At 37.2% G+C, this 13,578-nt stretch overlaps 2 non-coding genes across 9 annotated transcripts; one reads left to right on the top strand and one right to left on the bottom strand.

Annotated features, from left to right (window-relative positions):
* Positions 1-5,295: 5,295 nt before the first annotated feature.
* Positions 5,296-8,123, top strand: LOC101314677. 6 transcript variants are annotated; one of them, XR_184950.1, is made up of 5 exons: positions 5,335-5,656; positions 5,804-5,889; positions 6,139-6,247; positions 6,453-6,608; positions 7,702-8,123. It is a non-coding gene; the product is annotated as an uncharacterized LOC101314677 (transcript). The 6 variants fall into 6 exon arrangements; XR_184949.1 differs by having other exon boundaries at positions 5,357-5,656; positions 5,840-5,889; XR_184948.1 differs by lacking the exon at positions 5,804-5,889 and having other exon boundaries at positions 5,296-5,656.
* A 2,750-nt stretch (positions 8,124-10,873) lies between these two features.
* Positions 10,874-12,799, bottom strand: LOC101315358. Of its 3 annotated transcripts, none has more exons than XR_184954.1 (4): positions 12,458-12,799; positions 12,019-12,122; positions 11,773-11,856; positions 10,874-11,058 (listed from the first exon to the last, which is right to left on the bottom strand). It is a non-coding gene; the product is annotated as an uncharacterized LOC101315358 (transcript). The 3 variants fall into 3 exon arrangements; XR_184956.1 differs by having other exon boundaries at positions 10,930-11,058; positions 11,767-11,856; XR_184955.1 differs by lacking the exon at positions 11,773-11,856 and having other exon boundaries at positions 10,939-11,058.
* Positions 12,800-13,578: the final 779 nt, after the last annotated feature.

The raw sequence follows: 13,578 nt of genomic DNA on the forward strand, positions 1-13,578 counted from the left end.
TTTTTCGTTTCTTCTCAATACTCTGCCTTCTGCGACTTCTTCGAGTTCAATGCCTTAGTTCTTCTTCTTCCCTTCTTCGCTTTTGTCCATGGATTTCATCTTCACTTCTTCTTCCCTTCTTCGCCTTTGCCCATTGATTTCATCTAATTTGAAAGCTATCCTGATTTAGTCTCGACTTCAAATCTCCGATTACAATTCTGATTCAGAAGCTAAGAATGTTGAATTGAGTTTTGATTCCGATCTAAAGCTAAGAATCCTGATCTAGAGGCTGAGACTTTCGTAGTATTTGTTGAACTATAAATTTTTGCTGAAATTGTAGATAACTCTCATGTTTCTAGAAAAAGTCAGCCAACATCGCTAAATATTTTTGGCCCGAAAACCTGAAAAACTGAACCGACTGTGTTCAGATCGGGCTTTATCGATGGTTGCTAAAACAACCGATCTGGACTAGACCGATAGTTCCGGGTTCAGACTCGGTTTTCACTTTTCTGGGACCAGACCGATCCGAAAACAGCCCAAATAAATTATGTCAAGTGAATCAGATTAATGAAGTTATTTTGATGTAGCTCAATTTTTTTAGGAAATAGAGTCAAGTTTCGTTTATTAATTAACGATCATAGAATATCAAACTTGAAGGTCATGAATGACCTTCATTTACATCCACTGCACAATAAAATGCTGTTAAACAACCAAATCTAATCTAACAACATTTGTCAAAGAGCAAATTGTATTAGACTAACCAAAACAAAAAACATAAAAACCATAAGGCGGCCCAAAAAAAAGAAGCAATCTATACTACCAGCAATTTCCGAGTGCACTCGCATATTCACGAACCAAAACAACCTACAGAGAAAATGACTCAAAATGCTATATATGACATTACACAATTTAAGAGCAATCAACAAAGATGCTTGGGGAATTTCAAAAAAAAAAAAACAAAACAAAGAAGCTTGGGGCCTAGAGACCTTTATGGTGTACCCCACCAAATCTATGCCAATTAAAGCTCCAAAACCATGCAATGTCATCGCAAACTATCTCATCCCTTTGTTGTCGGGACCAAACTCCTTCCCTGTAGATTCATCAAAAAAACTCCTTCCCTGTAGAGTTGAAGCTTGTACCTTCATTAGCTTAAGGCAATTATACTACAATAATTCAGGGCTTTTACCGCCTAAAATTTACGACGTGGATCAATGCGTGCTGTAAAAATGGGTCATTTATGACGTGCATTTATAGCACGTCGTAAATATAATGTTATGTAGAGTTATTTACGACGTGCTTCGGAAGTACGCTGTAAATGAGATTATGTCTCGAGTTATTTACGGCTTCCAATAAACTCACGCTGTAAATGAATAGGTATTTACAGCATTCCTTCATTGCGTGCCGTTAATAAGTATAAGGTATTTACTGCATGCAATAGTTACGCGCCGTAATTGGTGTGAGCTGACTACACCTCAAACTCGAATTTTTCTTTTCAGCTCTCGCTCAATTTTTTCACCAAAACTAAACTTCCCACACTTTTTTGTAGCGAAAGAAAATTAAAAAGATCCCATCAGGTATAAAAGGGAAGAGACTGGTTGATTTTGGTCAAACCTAAACTCTGGTGTTGACCCGAGCCCAGACCGCCCTCTCTCCCTCTTTGCCTGCCTCCGCCATCTCCCGCGTGGCGTAGCCGATTCCGGCCGTCGCATTCCACAAGACCACCACCAAAAATTTCATCTTCCTCTTCTCCACCTTCCCCTACCCACCAATTCGACTTAGAACCATAGACTTTTCAGATTGAAGTCCAAATCCTAACCCCCAAATCTGATTTCTGGCCGAATCTCTTTCTCTCCGGCGAGCCCATGCTTCGTGAAGGTAAACCCCATCACTTCCCTCTCGTTTTCACTCTTCCTTGAGCTTCAATTTCCATATTAGAGCCCTAATCCTATTTCTCTATTTTTCTGCATATTTCTGGGTTCCTGTCGAAGTTTTCCGGCAACAGTGTTCTTGAGCTTCTGGCGACCTCGTCGAGTTCAGGTGGAGCCCAAAAGTGTTTTGGTGACGCCTTTGGAAGCAGCAATGGTTGTTAGGGAGGAAGGCAGAGTTTGGGTTCTCGGCTAAGGACCGCTACGTCACCACCTTGTCACATGGTCGATGTGGGTAAAGATGGCAAGATCAAATACGACGACTTCATCGCCAGAATGGTCGCCAAGTGAGAATCTCTAAGTGTTTCTCTGTGTGTTTTGACGAATCTCTAAGTGTTTCTGTGCGATTTGTTTGTGGAAATTTCTAGGGTTTGTTTTCATTTTTTTTTTTTGTTTGTGATGAATTGACTTGTGTATTGAACGGCTTTATGGAATCTAATATGGATGTAGAGTGTTATAGGGTATGGCTGTATGGAATGGTGAAAGAAGAAGATAATGTCGTAGTTTTAGGGTGTATTCGGATTTGAGGATTTCGATTTTGGACTAGTGTGATTCATTATGTTCCTTCTTTGGTTATTTTGGAGTTGTTGTTCCCCGTGTCATATAGTGTTTCCTTTGTGGAGATGGAATTGGTTTGGATATTGGATCGGCCATCTAGTAGTTGATAGACCAATGCATGTAGAAATATTTGGTTTCGTTTGTGAATAGAAGTAATTTTGTTGCTCTCTAAAGTTTCAAAGCTTCGTTTTTATTTTCTTTGTGTTCAGATGCTGCATATCTGGTTGTGTGCTTACAGTTGCATTCTGGGAGAACCTAAAAGGCTTTTTCTCTCATCTCAATATTCTATGTTATTTTAATTAATGAATGAATGCAGGCAAACAGAGGGCTTGGTCTCACTGCAAATTTTGAGAGTCAAGATGAAATCACCAATGGGTCCTATATTTCCAAGTTCATGAAATTCTATTGTAGCTCGTTTTGTTTCTTTGTGTTTTGATTCGGTTGCTTGTGCTTTCTGATTGTGTATTACCAATTTGTATTCCCAAGTTCAAGTTGGTGTATTATTGAGCAATTTGTATCCGTGCTTCCTGTAATTGTTTGTGTTCATTTTAGTTTGATATTTGCTTTGCTGAATAATCTTAATTTTGCTAGTTTGGGTGTTGTAGGTGATTCATGTCCATCTCGTGGTTGATGTCTTTGTACTTGAAGGTCTTACGATTACCACGAAGCAGGTATTACTTTTTCCATAAACATAACAATGAGTTTTGATTCTGGGGTGGTAGAAAAAAATTTGATCTTTCATCCACCAAAACAGAATTCCTACATGGGTGTTACATTATAGGTTATGGCCTTACTTTCTCTCTCTTCTCGCTCCACTAATTTTTTTGTTTTCAATTTATCTTGTTTTGTTAAAACTTCAATAGCTTTGTTTAGCAATTTGGATGTTTGATCATGTACAAATTTGACTGGGATGATGAGTAGAAATAGTATATGAAGTTATTAACAACAATTCAATTTGCGGATATCTGAGAACAATGTTGAGTGCTGGGCTTGGGATAATTCTATATATATAAATGTCTGCCTAGCTGTTAGTGAGATATCTGTTTTAGGGATATCTGCAGCAGCAAGATATCTTATATAACTGTTTTTCCATAATGCAGCAGATATGAGTGAATGGTATTATGGAGTAACTCTTGCTTTTGTTATTGTGAAGTCAAGAATCTATGTTGTGAAGAAGGTTGTGTAGTTTACTGAGAACCAATTTGTTAGTAGTTAAGAAGCTATGTTATACATATACAGTACCTCTTATACATGCTAAATTTTAGAGTCATTCACACTCATTTGATGTAATGAGTTATATTAACACATTCTGAATTGTTACTTTGTAAATGACATTAGTTATATTGGTGGTAATTTGAGTATGACACTTGAGTAAGAATATTTTTTTTATTATTTGAACATACCTTATTTACGGCCTGTAGTGTGCGCCTTAATTAGGAGTTTAGTCACTCTTTCACGGCATGCTGTGTACGCCTTTAAAGATTCTTACGGCGAGTAAAAGAGAGTCTTAAATGACCTAAATGACATTTATGGAATCACTTTTACCGCGTGTTAATTGTTTTTTTTATGATGTATATTTGCACGCCTTACGGCCTGAGCTTTTACTGCCTATTTTTGTACGCCTTAAAAAGGCTTTTACGGTGCGTATTGTGGGCAGTAAAAGCTCATTTTTGGCGTACTGGCTGGACTAGAATATTCTTCCCTGTGAACCTGGTCCAATAATCGAGGTCCATAACCATGCGTCCTCGAGCCTAAGCCCAAACCCTAAGGCTCGACACCTCTCTAGCCCAGGTACACCATGCCAGGCCCAATGTCCAACCCCATTGTCCTGCCCCAAGAGCCCAGCCCCAAATCTAACCAACCCGAGGTGCAACCCCAACCACAACAGCCAAATGCCGCCTATCTTGGTCTCAACCAGAAACCCTAATCCGAGTAATTCGATCAGCCTTTCTTTCCGTCATCAACACACAGCCGTGGTCCAGCCACACTGCACCACAACCAGACAACTAAACCAAGCAGATTCACCAACTCCCAAGACCGTCGACGACGCCTTCGAAGCCGGCACATTCACCCTTAAATCAGGATTTGATTTACTATGATCCAATTTGGACAGACCTTGACCCGTAAACACCATCTTCAAGCTTAACCGGAAGACGAACCTCTGTCCACCTGCCGCGCCCCCCAAACCGTCGCAGCCCTCGCAACCCTTCCGCGAGATAATCCTCCTAACTCGTGCGAGACAACAACTAGCTCCACCAACCGTAGATCTAGCGGCCCCGTCAAACAATAAACCACTCCAACAACATGGTTAAAGAACACCCTAGAGATCTTAGCTCAATTTGACACCGTTGTTGACTATAGTTTGACCAACAAGTATTGCCACCAAATTAAAATTAGATATAGTTCATCCAATAGCTAGTTTCAAGAGACATTTTTTTAGGGAATAGTCGATCAATTTCATATTGAACAAGTAGTATTAAGATAACACACCCCTCAGACCTCACAATAAGAGCTAATAAACTAGTCTAAGACTAGACTCAAAAGCCAAAATACACCTATTTAATGCGGTTTGAAGCACATTTAGTGCATAACAGAGAAGACAAAGCAACATTAATAAAGGGCGACAGCCATAACCAACCGATTCTTCTCAAAGGAAAAACCAAAATATCATTTACTATATATCTATTCTTTATCGTACTGTTCACGGGAATAGTTTACTTTAGGAACATGTCATTTCCGTCTTTTGTCACTGGGTTGGGTATAGTTAATTCTGTTCCTACCCCTGTGTGCCACGTTCAACTTCTAAAGGTCTCTAGAAACCAGACAAAAGAGAGTCCAGAAAAACCCAGACAGAGGAGAGTCTCAGAAAAACCCAGACAAAAGAGAAAGTCTAGATATAAGAGAAATTGAGAGAGAAAAGAAGAAAGCAGAAGAAACAGAGCGGAAGGAGACCGGAAAAACCCAGAAGAGTGCGATAGAGAGAGAAAAGAAGGTCTTAGAGAAAGTGAGAGAGAAAAGAGAGCAAACGCTCGATTCGGATCCTAGACCCAAAAGCTCGATTCAGATCCGAGCAGCCTAAACTCAGAGCAAATCATCTTTTCTTCTTCTGATAGCCAACCCTTCGCAGCCGTTGCCGGAGACGCACGTCTAATTTTGGATATCCTTGGTTGTTCTCATTTGCCTTTACTCATTTGGTATGTCTCCTTTTTTTTTTTTTTTTTTCTTTTTTTTTTTCTTTTTTCCTGTGCGTTTGTGCTTTTGTGGGTTTGGTTTTGATTTTCTTTTCTGTTTGTTTTGATTTGATTTGGGTTTGGTTTGTTCTATTGTATATGTCCTTTCAGATTAATCTGGGACTGTACTCTATATTGTGATTACAGGGTTTGGTTTTGGTTGGCTTTCGACGATACCCACTTTGTCTGTTTTGAAGGTCTGGCTATTTCTATTTTTTCTTCAGTTCGATTTACAAATTGCTCTTAAGTACTCAACTTTTCTTTCTCTAGGTTTCGTGTTAGCAAGAACAAAGGGCCAACTTATTTTTTTATTTCTTGAATTTGAGCTTTGATTTTGTTGTTTTAACTTTAGTGTAAGAAAATGAGGAGTTGATGATTATGTTGGTTAGTTCGATTTTGGATTCAATCATATCATTCGATCCTAAGAGTTTAAATACTGTGTATAGATGTGTTTGCAGTGTTGTGAAGGTTATTGATCTTGAAGAAGACATTGATGGGAGTAGATGATTATGCCTGATCTTAATTAGAATGAATATGTTCAAAAGGCGATTCAAGGTGAGCATTTGAAATGATGTTCTTTTGAACAAGTTTATCCTTTTGAGCAATTTCAAAGAGAACACAAGCTGCCCATTTGAGACACACACACACACGTATATATATGTAAGCTTTTGTCCACATATACCATTAGTAACAACAAAATGATAGAATACGTTCAATTTAATGGTGTATTGATGTAAATTCTTTCATTGTTTGGTGGCAGATAGATTGAGAAACCGAAAGTGAAGCAATGTAAGCTCTACTTGAAGAAGAATGGGTTCAAAGTTTTAAATTAACTAGCGGTAAGAACACGGTTATTCATCGGATTAAGGAGCATCTACGCAAACAAACTCTGATACATAACCACTTTCCAGACCAGGTATGATTTGATGCCTTATGAAATTAGATTGAACATATCAAATTAGATTGAACATGAGTTGCTTTATCTGAATAGTAAGCAATGAAAATTTTGTTTTGCCTTCCTCTTTGAAATGCAATGAGTGCATAGTTCTCTGGTGACTTAGTTGGTCTAGATGGAATAGATTATAAGGTCAATGGCATTGGGGGAGGGAGGACAAATGGACAATCAATTGTTAACAATACAGTCTTGCAAATGTGTCGTCTCTGTAGCTTAAAGTTTTGTTCTCTTACCAATACTTAATCTTATGGTACAGTAATCTCAAATCTTAATGTAAAATTCTTGATGGCTTGACTATATTTGGGCAAACTTAATAGTGGTAGAGCATGGTTCTGTGTTTTATATTGGTACGAATGTATGGTTTCCAACTGATCATTGAAAGAGAGTCAATGTAAAATCTTTGTTCTTTACCCTGGCTTAAAACTCTACTGTTAGGTGATTGCATTTTTTTCTTTTTCTTTGTATGTTTGACTTGGTTATTTTCCAGAGGAATGGTAGAAGCATGTAATGCTAAGTTTAGTTATGTATTAGTGTATTACCAATACAATTTGATAAAAAAAGTGTAATTTCATTAAACTTCTAACTTCTCATATATGAACTACTACGACTTTGAAACTATTCACAAGTTTTCAATTTTAAGCACAAGAATCATCCTCTCTTTTATGATTAAATTGTCTCTTTAGAACTTTTAAGGGTGAGCTCAGCTCTATATCATGTACATGCCACATTGTAGTATATCTGAGTTTTTTTTACTGATGGAGAATGAGATGTAAAAATTCATTTTGGGTTTTAAGGTTTTGATATTGGGGGCAAAGATGATTCTGGGAGTTTTAGTTTTAATTTGATTATTTCTTTAACAAAATATGTCTCAGATTAATCTGGGAATCTATTCTATATTGTGATTACTACCCTCAACAGTTCTCTTCCCAAGATGAACTTAGTTATATGTATTGGTCATCAATTGTATGCTCTAAAACTGTAGAAAAGCAGAATGCATATTCTCTTACTGATTGATCTATTATTAATGGATGATTGTTGTGTTTACATGCCTCAGGTTGCTGCTATTGTAGGTGTGTTATCTGGGGATGGACCTTTAAGCAGGTGTGCTCAGGTTAAAAAAGAATTAGGCACAAATCCAAACAAGATCTACTAGGCACACATAATTTATAGAGATGATGGTGCTTGAGACCTCTTCACATTATATCAGTTAGCCATTCTCAGTGTTATAACCCCACATGAAAATAGTCTTTTTGGTGTGTGTATAATCAATAGATGCATTCAAACCCATATATCAATTTCAACCCATATATTCACCCTAAACCCACCCATATATCACTTTATATTATGTTAGATAATGTGTCTCCTTTATCCTTTTCATACTATTTGATTGTCTATTTGCCAGAAAGAATTTTCACCGTGGTCAACTCTTCCTAATATTTTCACGTGATGTAATTTCATACATGATCAAGAATGTAAGAATGTAAAATGAATACAAATTTGGTTTCCTTTGATTTCTGTCAGCCTTGAGGATTAAAATCTCTGCGATATATCCAATATATCCTCCGATGTCTTCTTTTTTCGAATGACTGATATATCTATAAGGGTTAATATTTTATCTTCCACCGTATCTACGATATTTCTCAGATATTTAGGAAATATCATCAAATATCACCGATATTTAGGAAATATCTTCGACATTTATGATATTTTCGATATATCACTGACATATTAAAAAAATATCTATAAAAAAATTGAAATGATATCCGGAAGAGAAATAATTCCCTTGAGGTGTGTCCCAATGAAGAGTGGTGGTCTCGACTCTCGAGAAGAGCATGATTCCTTTTGAGATATATCTGGATGCAGATCGATCTATTACACAATTATCAAAGTTGGAGATGAGTGGACAGTGGAGGAATATTTACATTTGAGAAAGAGAATGAGTATAAGATAGAGAACACAGGTGTACTGGTGAGACTGTGAGTCCGTGACATAAGATGGAGAACACAATTAGACTCCAATGTCCCACACTCTCACCATATCTTGAGTGATTACGATCATGCCTCTCATGATCATGGCTATAGAAGTACTAGGTATGGAGCGCAAGAGGATACCATGTATGGGAGGAGACTAGAGGTCCAAATGATGATCAAGATGTTGCTTCAGTTGCGTTAAGTTTTGATTCTATCAGTTTAGCTAGTGGGACTGGAACCTCAAATGAATCCCAAGAAGGCAACAATCAATATGGCTATAATGTTTATGGCTATAATCAATGCGCGGAAGTCAGTGATCAGTCATCCAGTTGGATTCATCCTTACTATCCACTTATAGGGGAAACAGTCGGCAGCTCCAAAGACATATACGATTATATATTCAACACTACAATTTGTACTATATGAGTCATATCTCTTGGTCTGATTATTATATTTTTGTGGATCAGCGTGTGTCTTATGACTCTTATCAACAACCTAGATTCTCATTCTAGATGTAGATGAAGTTGATATTTGTAATATTTATATATAAATCTAATAAATTAAATATTTCAGTAAAAATTTTTTTTTTCCTAAAATACCGATTTTTTTCCTCGGGTTTCCCCGATATATCCTCGATATATCTGAAATCTCCCTTTTTCAAAAGACCAATATATCTACCGTTACCGATATTTTAATCTTTGGTCAGCGCGCGGGTTTTCTGTCTAGTATCTCCCTATGTAAGGAAGGAGAAGGGACAAGAAAAAAAATATAACCAAAAACAATAAAATTGTGAATAGCTTAACAGCCAAAATAAAACAGAGCCCATAAAAAAAAACTCCAGTCATGTGAGCCCAGGGATCCACCTGTGTCTTCCAGCACCCATTCCATATCATAGCCCTGAAGGCCCGATGCACAAATGATGAGGGCACCAAAGCCCATTCTTAGGATTCCACAGCCTTTGCTTCCCGTTCCTGTTTGCCTCCGCAGCCATGAGACCACCGTCATTCCCGGAATCGCCTCCAAATCGAGTTTCTTTTCCATTGAGAAGGATAGTTCCGATAGGAAGACCAGCAAATCCTCGGACACTCAGTTTTGCACCATTGTCGCCGCCCGAACTACGGTGCTCGTGACTAGCACCCTCACCGCGACCACAGTCCTCACCGGCGGCTCACCTCATATGTGCAGCGGAAATTCGAGACTCGAAGAACCCCTCAATGAGGTCCATGACATCGCTTCTGCCTGCATCAAAGAGCGCATCACCCAATTCTAAGTATCCGTCACTCTCCAAGCCAATGCTTCCGAACCGAACCTGATCCAAGATCCGAGAAGGTGGAATAGTTTCAACCCCACCATCACCACCAACGTCAGCGACGACGGGACGAAGGTAGATGCCCAGGTTTGGGAACTCCTAAGCACAAACTTGTAGTCACCCCAGATTTGAGGCCAAAATAATTATGTAGACAGTCGTACAATTTCTATTATTTATAACAAGAGATTTCTTATTATACGTCATAATATATATATATATATATATATATATATATATATATTCTCTCATGTTTCTTTATATACATGCACGTAATTATCAGCTTTAATCACCGTGTTGCACAAACACCTGGGTATATAGGCTAGTAAATGTAAATGTGATTTACTAATAATAAACTTGCATGATTCATGATTGACAGATTTTAATCGTCAATTTATTTGATCAAGTTGGATTATTTAATGATCACCAATTTGGTTAAAAATTTTATTTGATCTAGTTGGATTATTTAACAATCACCAATTTAGTTGAAAATTTGTTGGTAATCTACTTACAAAGTCTTAAAAACTGAATGGTTAAGTGATCAAAAATAGATGTCATGGACCATTAATAAGTCGTTGACTAATCCTCAATTTAATGATCTTTGTCAAAGAGTTGTCCTATCATACTAATGCACATGTTCCCCCTAACAAAATAATTGGAATTCAGTCAATAGTAACTTATTTGGCACAAGATATGAAAACAATGCAACTGCAACTATCTTTACAATTCATTGTGAGGGCAAGATGGGGGTGGATGGAAGATAAGCAAGAGATATAGCTGAAGATTATGCAAAAAAAAACAAATAGCAATCACTAAAGAACTGTTTTGATGTTGAGTTTGGTTACAAAAATCGTCTTAATAAGACATACTAGGCATCATGCCCATGCTTTGCTGCGGGTGTAATAATACTGATCCAATTCAAGCTAAATTAGAGCGATTAGATCTACTCATCCAAGTCCTGAGTTAATTCAAGTATTTAACGAAATCCACATTCATCAAACAGTACTGAAATCCAAGAAATCACCATAACTCAAAATTCAGAAGCAGAAAACAATGGAACGTCCATTGGTATGCACTTTCATACACCAATTATTCTCCTTCCCATTGCTGGTGTTGACAACCTCCATAGAAGCATCTGCCACAAAAGCACCATATTAAGATACTTACAAAAGCAAAATTGGCAGTCACTCTGATTGTGATGGTAACTATGATCTTCCAAATAAAATAACATCAATCATACATGTATAGGCTCTGTAAATCATATTGAAAGGTCTCTAGATGCTTAGGTGAGTAGAATATGCAGACGTAATGAGAGTGAAGGATGAAGACTTCTCTCTTTGATTATTTACAGGGAAATATCTATTAACAACAATTGATTAGAACTCAATTATACTGTCTCATTACCAGAATAAATCCAAAGTTAGGTCTCAAACTTGCAGATTTAAATTCTCAATCATACCCCTGCTGCGATGATTTTGTGAACCCATATTCGTAAACAATAGAACTAAACATTTACTCTGATTGTACAATAGAAGTAACGAAATACAAAAAAGATTAAATTTCTCGTAAAAGCTAAACAACTAATGTTTATGATTCATTGACTACTATACAAAGTGAATGTAAATCATATATTACTGGCAGTTAATCCATGACTTGGAAACAATAGCATATCTTCATCAAAGCCAGTGCACCATCATTAACTCAAATGCAAAGCATACTATATTGAGAAAACTATTTTGTGAGCAAGATACTTGAAACACAGAAAATAAATTGAAGTTCTAGCTTTGATATAGGGAGTGTCAATTTAATCCACAATACCACAAAAAAAAAAAAGGACAGACACCTTTACCCAGCAATTGATGTCGTCCATCTTAAGGAAAAATTAATATCAATTGAACCTTTACTCTAACTCAGAACATACTCTTTTATTTTCCTGCACAATAAAGCAAATGAAAATATCAAACACACCAAAACCACAGTTTTCTGTAACTGAACTAACCCAAAAGATTGAAATCCTTGATCTAATTGAGAAAATATAAAAATCCAACCAAATACCATACACAGATGTGACAAAATATGATTCTTTTTCACTCACCTTGATCCAACACAAAGGATTGAAACCTATTGCTAGCTTCTAGTTGGCTCCAATTATCTCTTAAATTTTATGATTGCTTTTGGTAAGTCGAACATCAGTGTGACCTGCATCAATGATGAAAAATGGAGAGTTAAACCGTTGTTATTGTCCCTTATACAGATCATTGTACAATTGAAATCACTCCTTACATACATACAATGTATGATAGTTATAGTTGATCAATTTCAAGTTGCATGCAACTTTATAATAGAAAGAAACCAACATAAGAAAACCCAGAAGAAGAAAAAAAAAAAAATTACCTGATCAGCACAACCAATCAAAATCCAATCCACCAAAAATTGAAGATCCCAAATTCATTTGCCTCACCCAGAAGCTGCATGCACTGAAATTGAACCGATAAACTAAACTAAATAAAATCGAAGAGAAAGATGGTACTTACTAGAATATCAGGTGAGGAGTCAGTGGAGGAGGGGGGCTGTGTGGGGAATAATGAACTGAGGTTCTAGCCGAGGTCGAGAGATTCAATTTGTATAGGTTGTCAATCACGATTTCAAAATGGCAGATCTGCCATCAGTGTTCTGAATTGGAATCACAGGCTTGCCGAGGCCTCGTAGGGTTCCCCATCTGCATAACCCATACTCAGAAGGATACGGGTTTCTGATGCCGAATCTAAATACGTCGCCGCCGCTCATCCCTGATCCCGCTCATATGTAAATTTAAAACTTGAGATCAAGATTTCAGGCCTTCATGATAGGAACTCAAATTTCAACATAAGATCCTCAACTACCATTTGCCGACCCGTCCCGACTAAGAAGAGCCGTACACTGGCAGCCGAGTCGGGGGAATGGGCGAGATCAAAATTATTGAAATTTTACTTGGAAAGTAGTTTACCCAAAGATTAAAATATCGGTATCGGTAGATATATCGGTCTTTTGAAAAAGGGAGATTTCGGATATATCGGGGAAACCCGGGGAAAAATATCGGTATTTTAGGAAGAAATTTTTTTTCTAAAATATTTAATTTATTGGATTTATATATAAATATTACAAATATCAACTTCATCTACATCTAGAATGAGAATCTAGGTTGTTGATAAGAGTCATAAGACACACGCTGATCCACAAAAGTATAATAATCAGACCAAGAGATATGACTCATATAGTACAAATTGTAGTGTTGAATATGATAATCGTATATGTCTTTGGAGCTGCCGACTGTTTCCCCTATAAGTGGATAGTAAGGATGAATCCAACTGGATGACTGATCACTAACTTCCGTGCATTGATTATAGCCATAAACATTATAGCCATATTGATTGTTGCCTTCTTAGGATTCATTTGAGGTTCTAGTCCCACTAGCTAAACTGATAGAATCAAAACTTAGCGCAACTGAAGCAACATCTTGATCATCATTTGGACCTCTAGTCTCCTCTCATACATGGTATCCTCTTGCGCTCCATACCTAGTACTTCTATAGCCATGATCATGAGAGGCATGATCGTAATCACTTAAGATATGGTGAGAGTGTGGGACGTTGGAGTCACATAACTCTCTCTCTCTC

Source organism: Fragaria vesca, linkage group LG6 (genome assembly GCF_000184155.1).
Source record: "Fragaria vesca subsp. vesca linkage group LG6, FraVesHawaii_1.0, whole genome shotgun sequence".
NCBI lineage: Eukaryota > Viridiplantae > Streptophyta > Magnoliopsida > Rosales > Rosaceae > Fragaria > Fragaria vesca.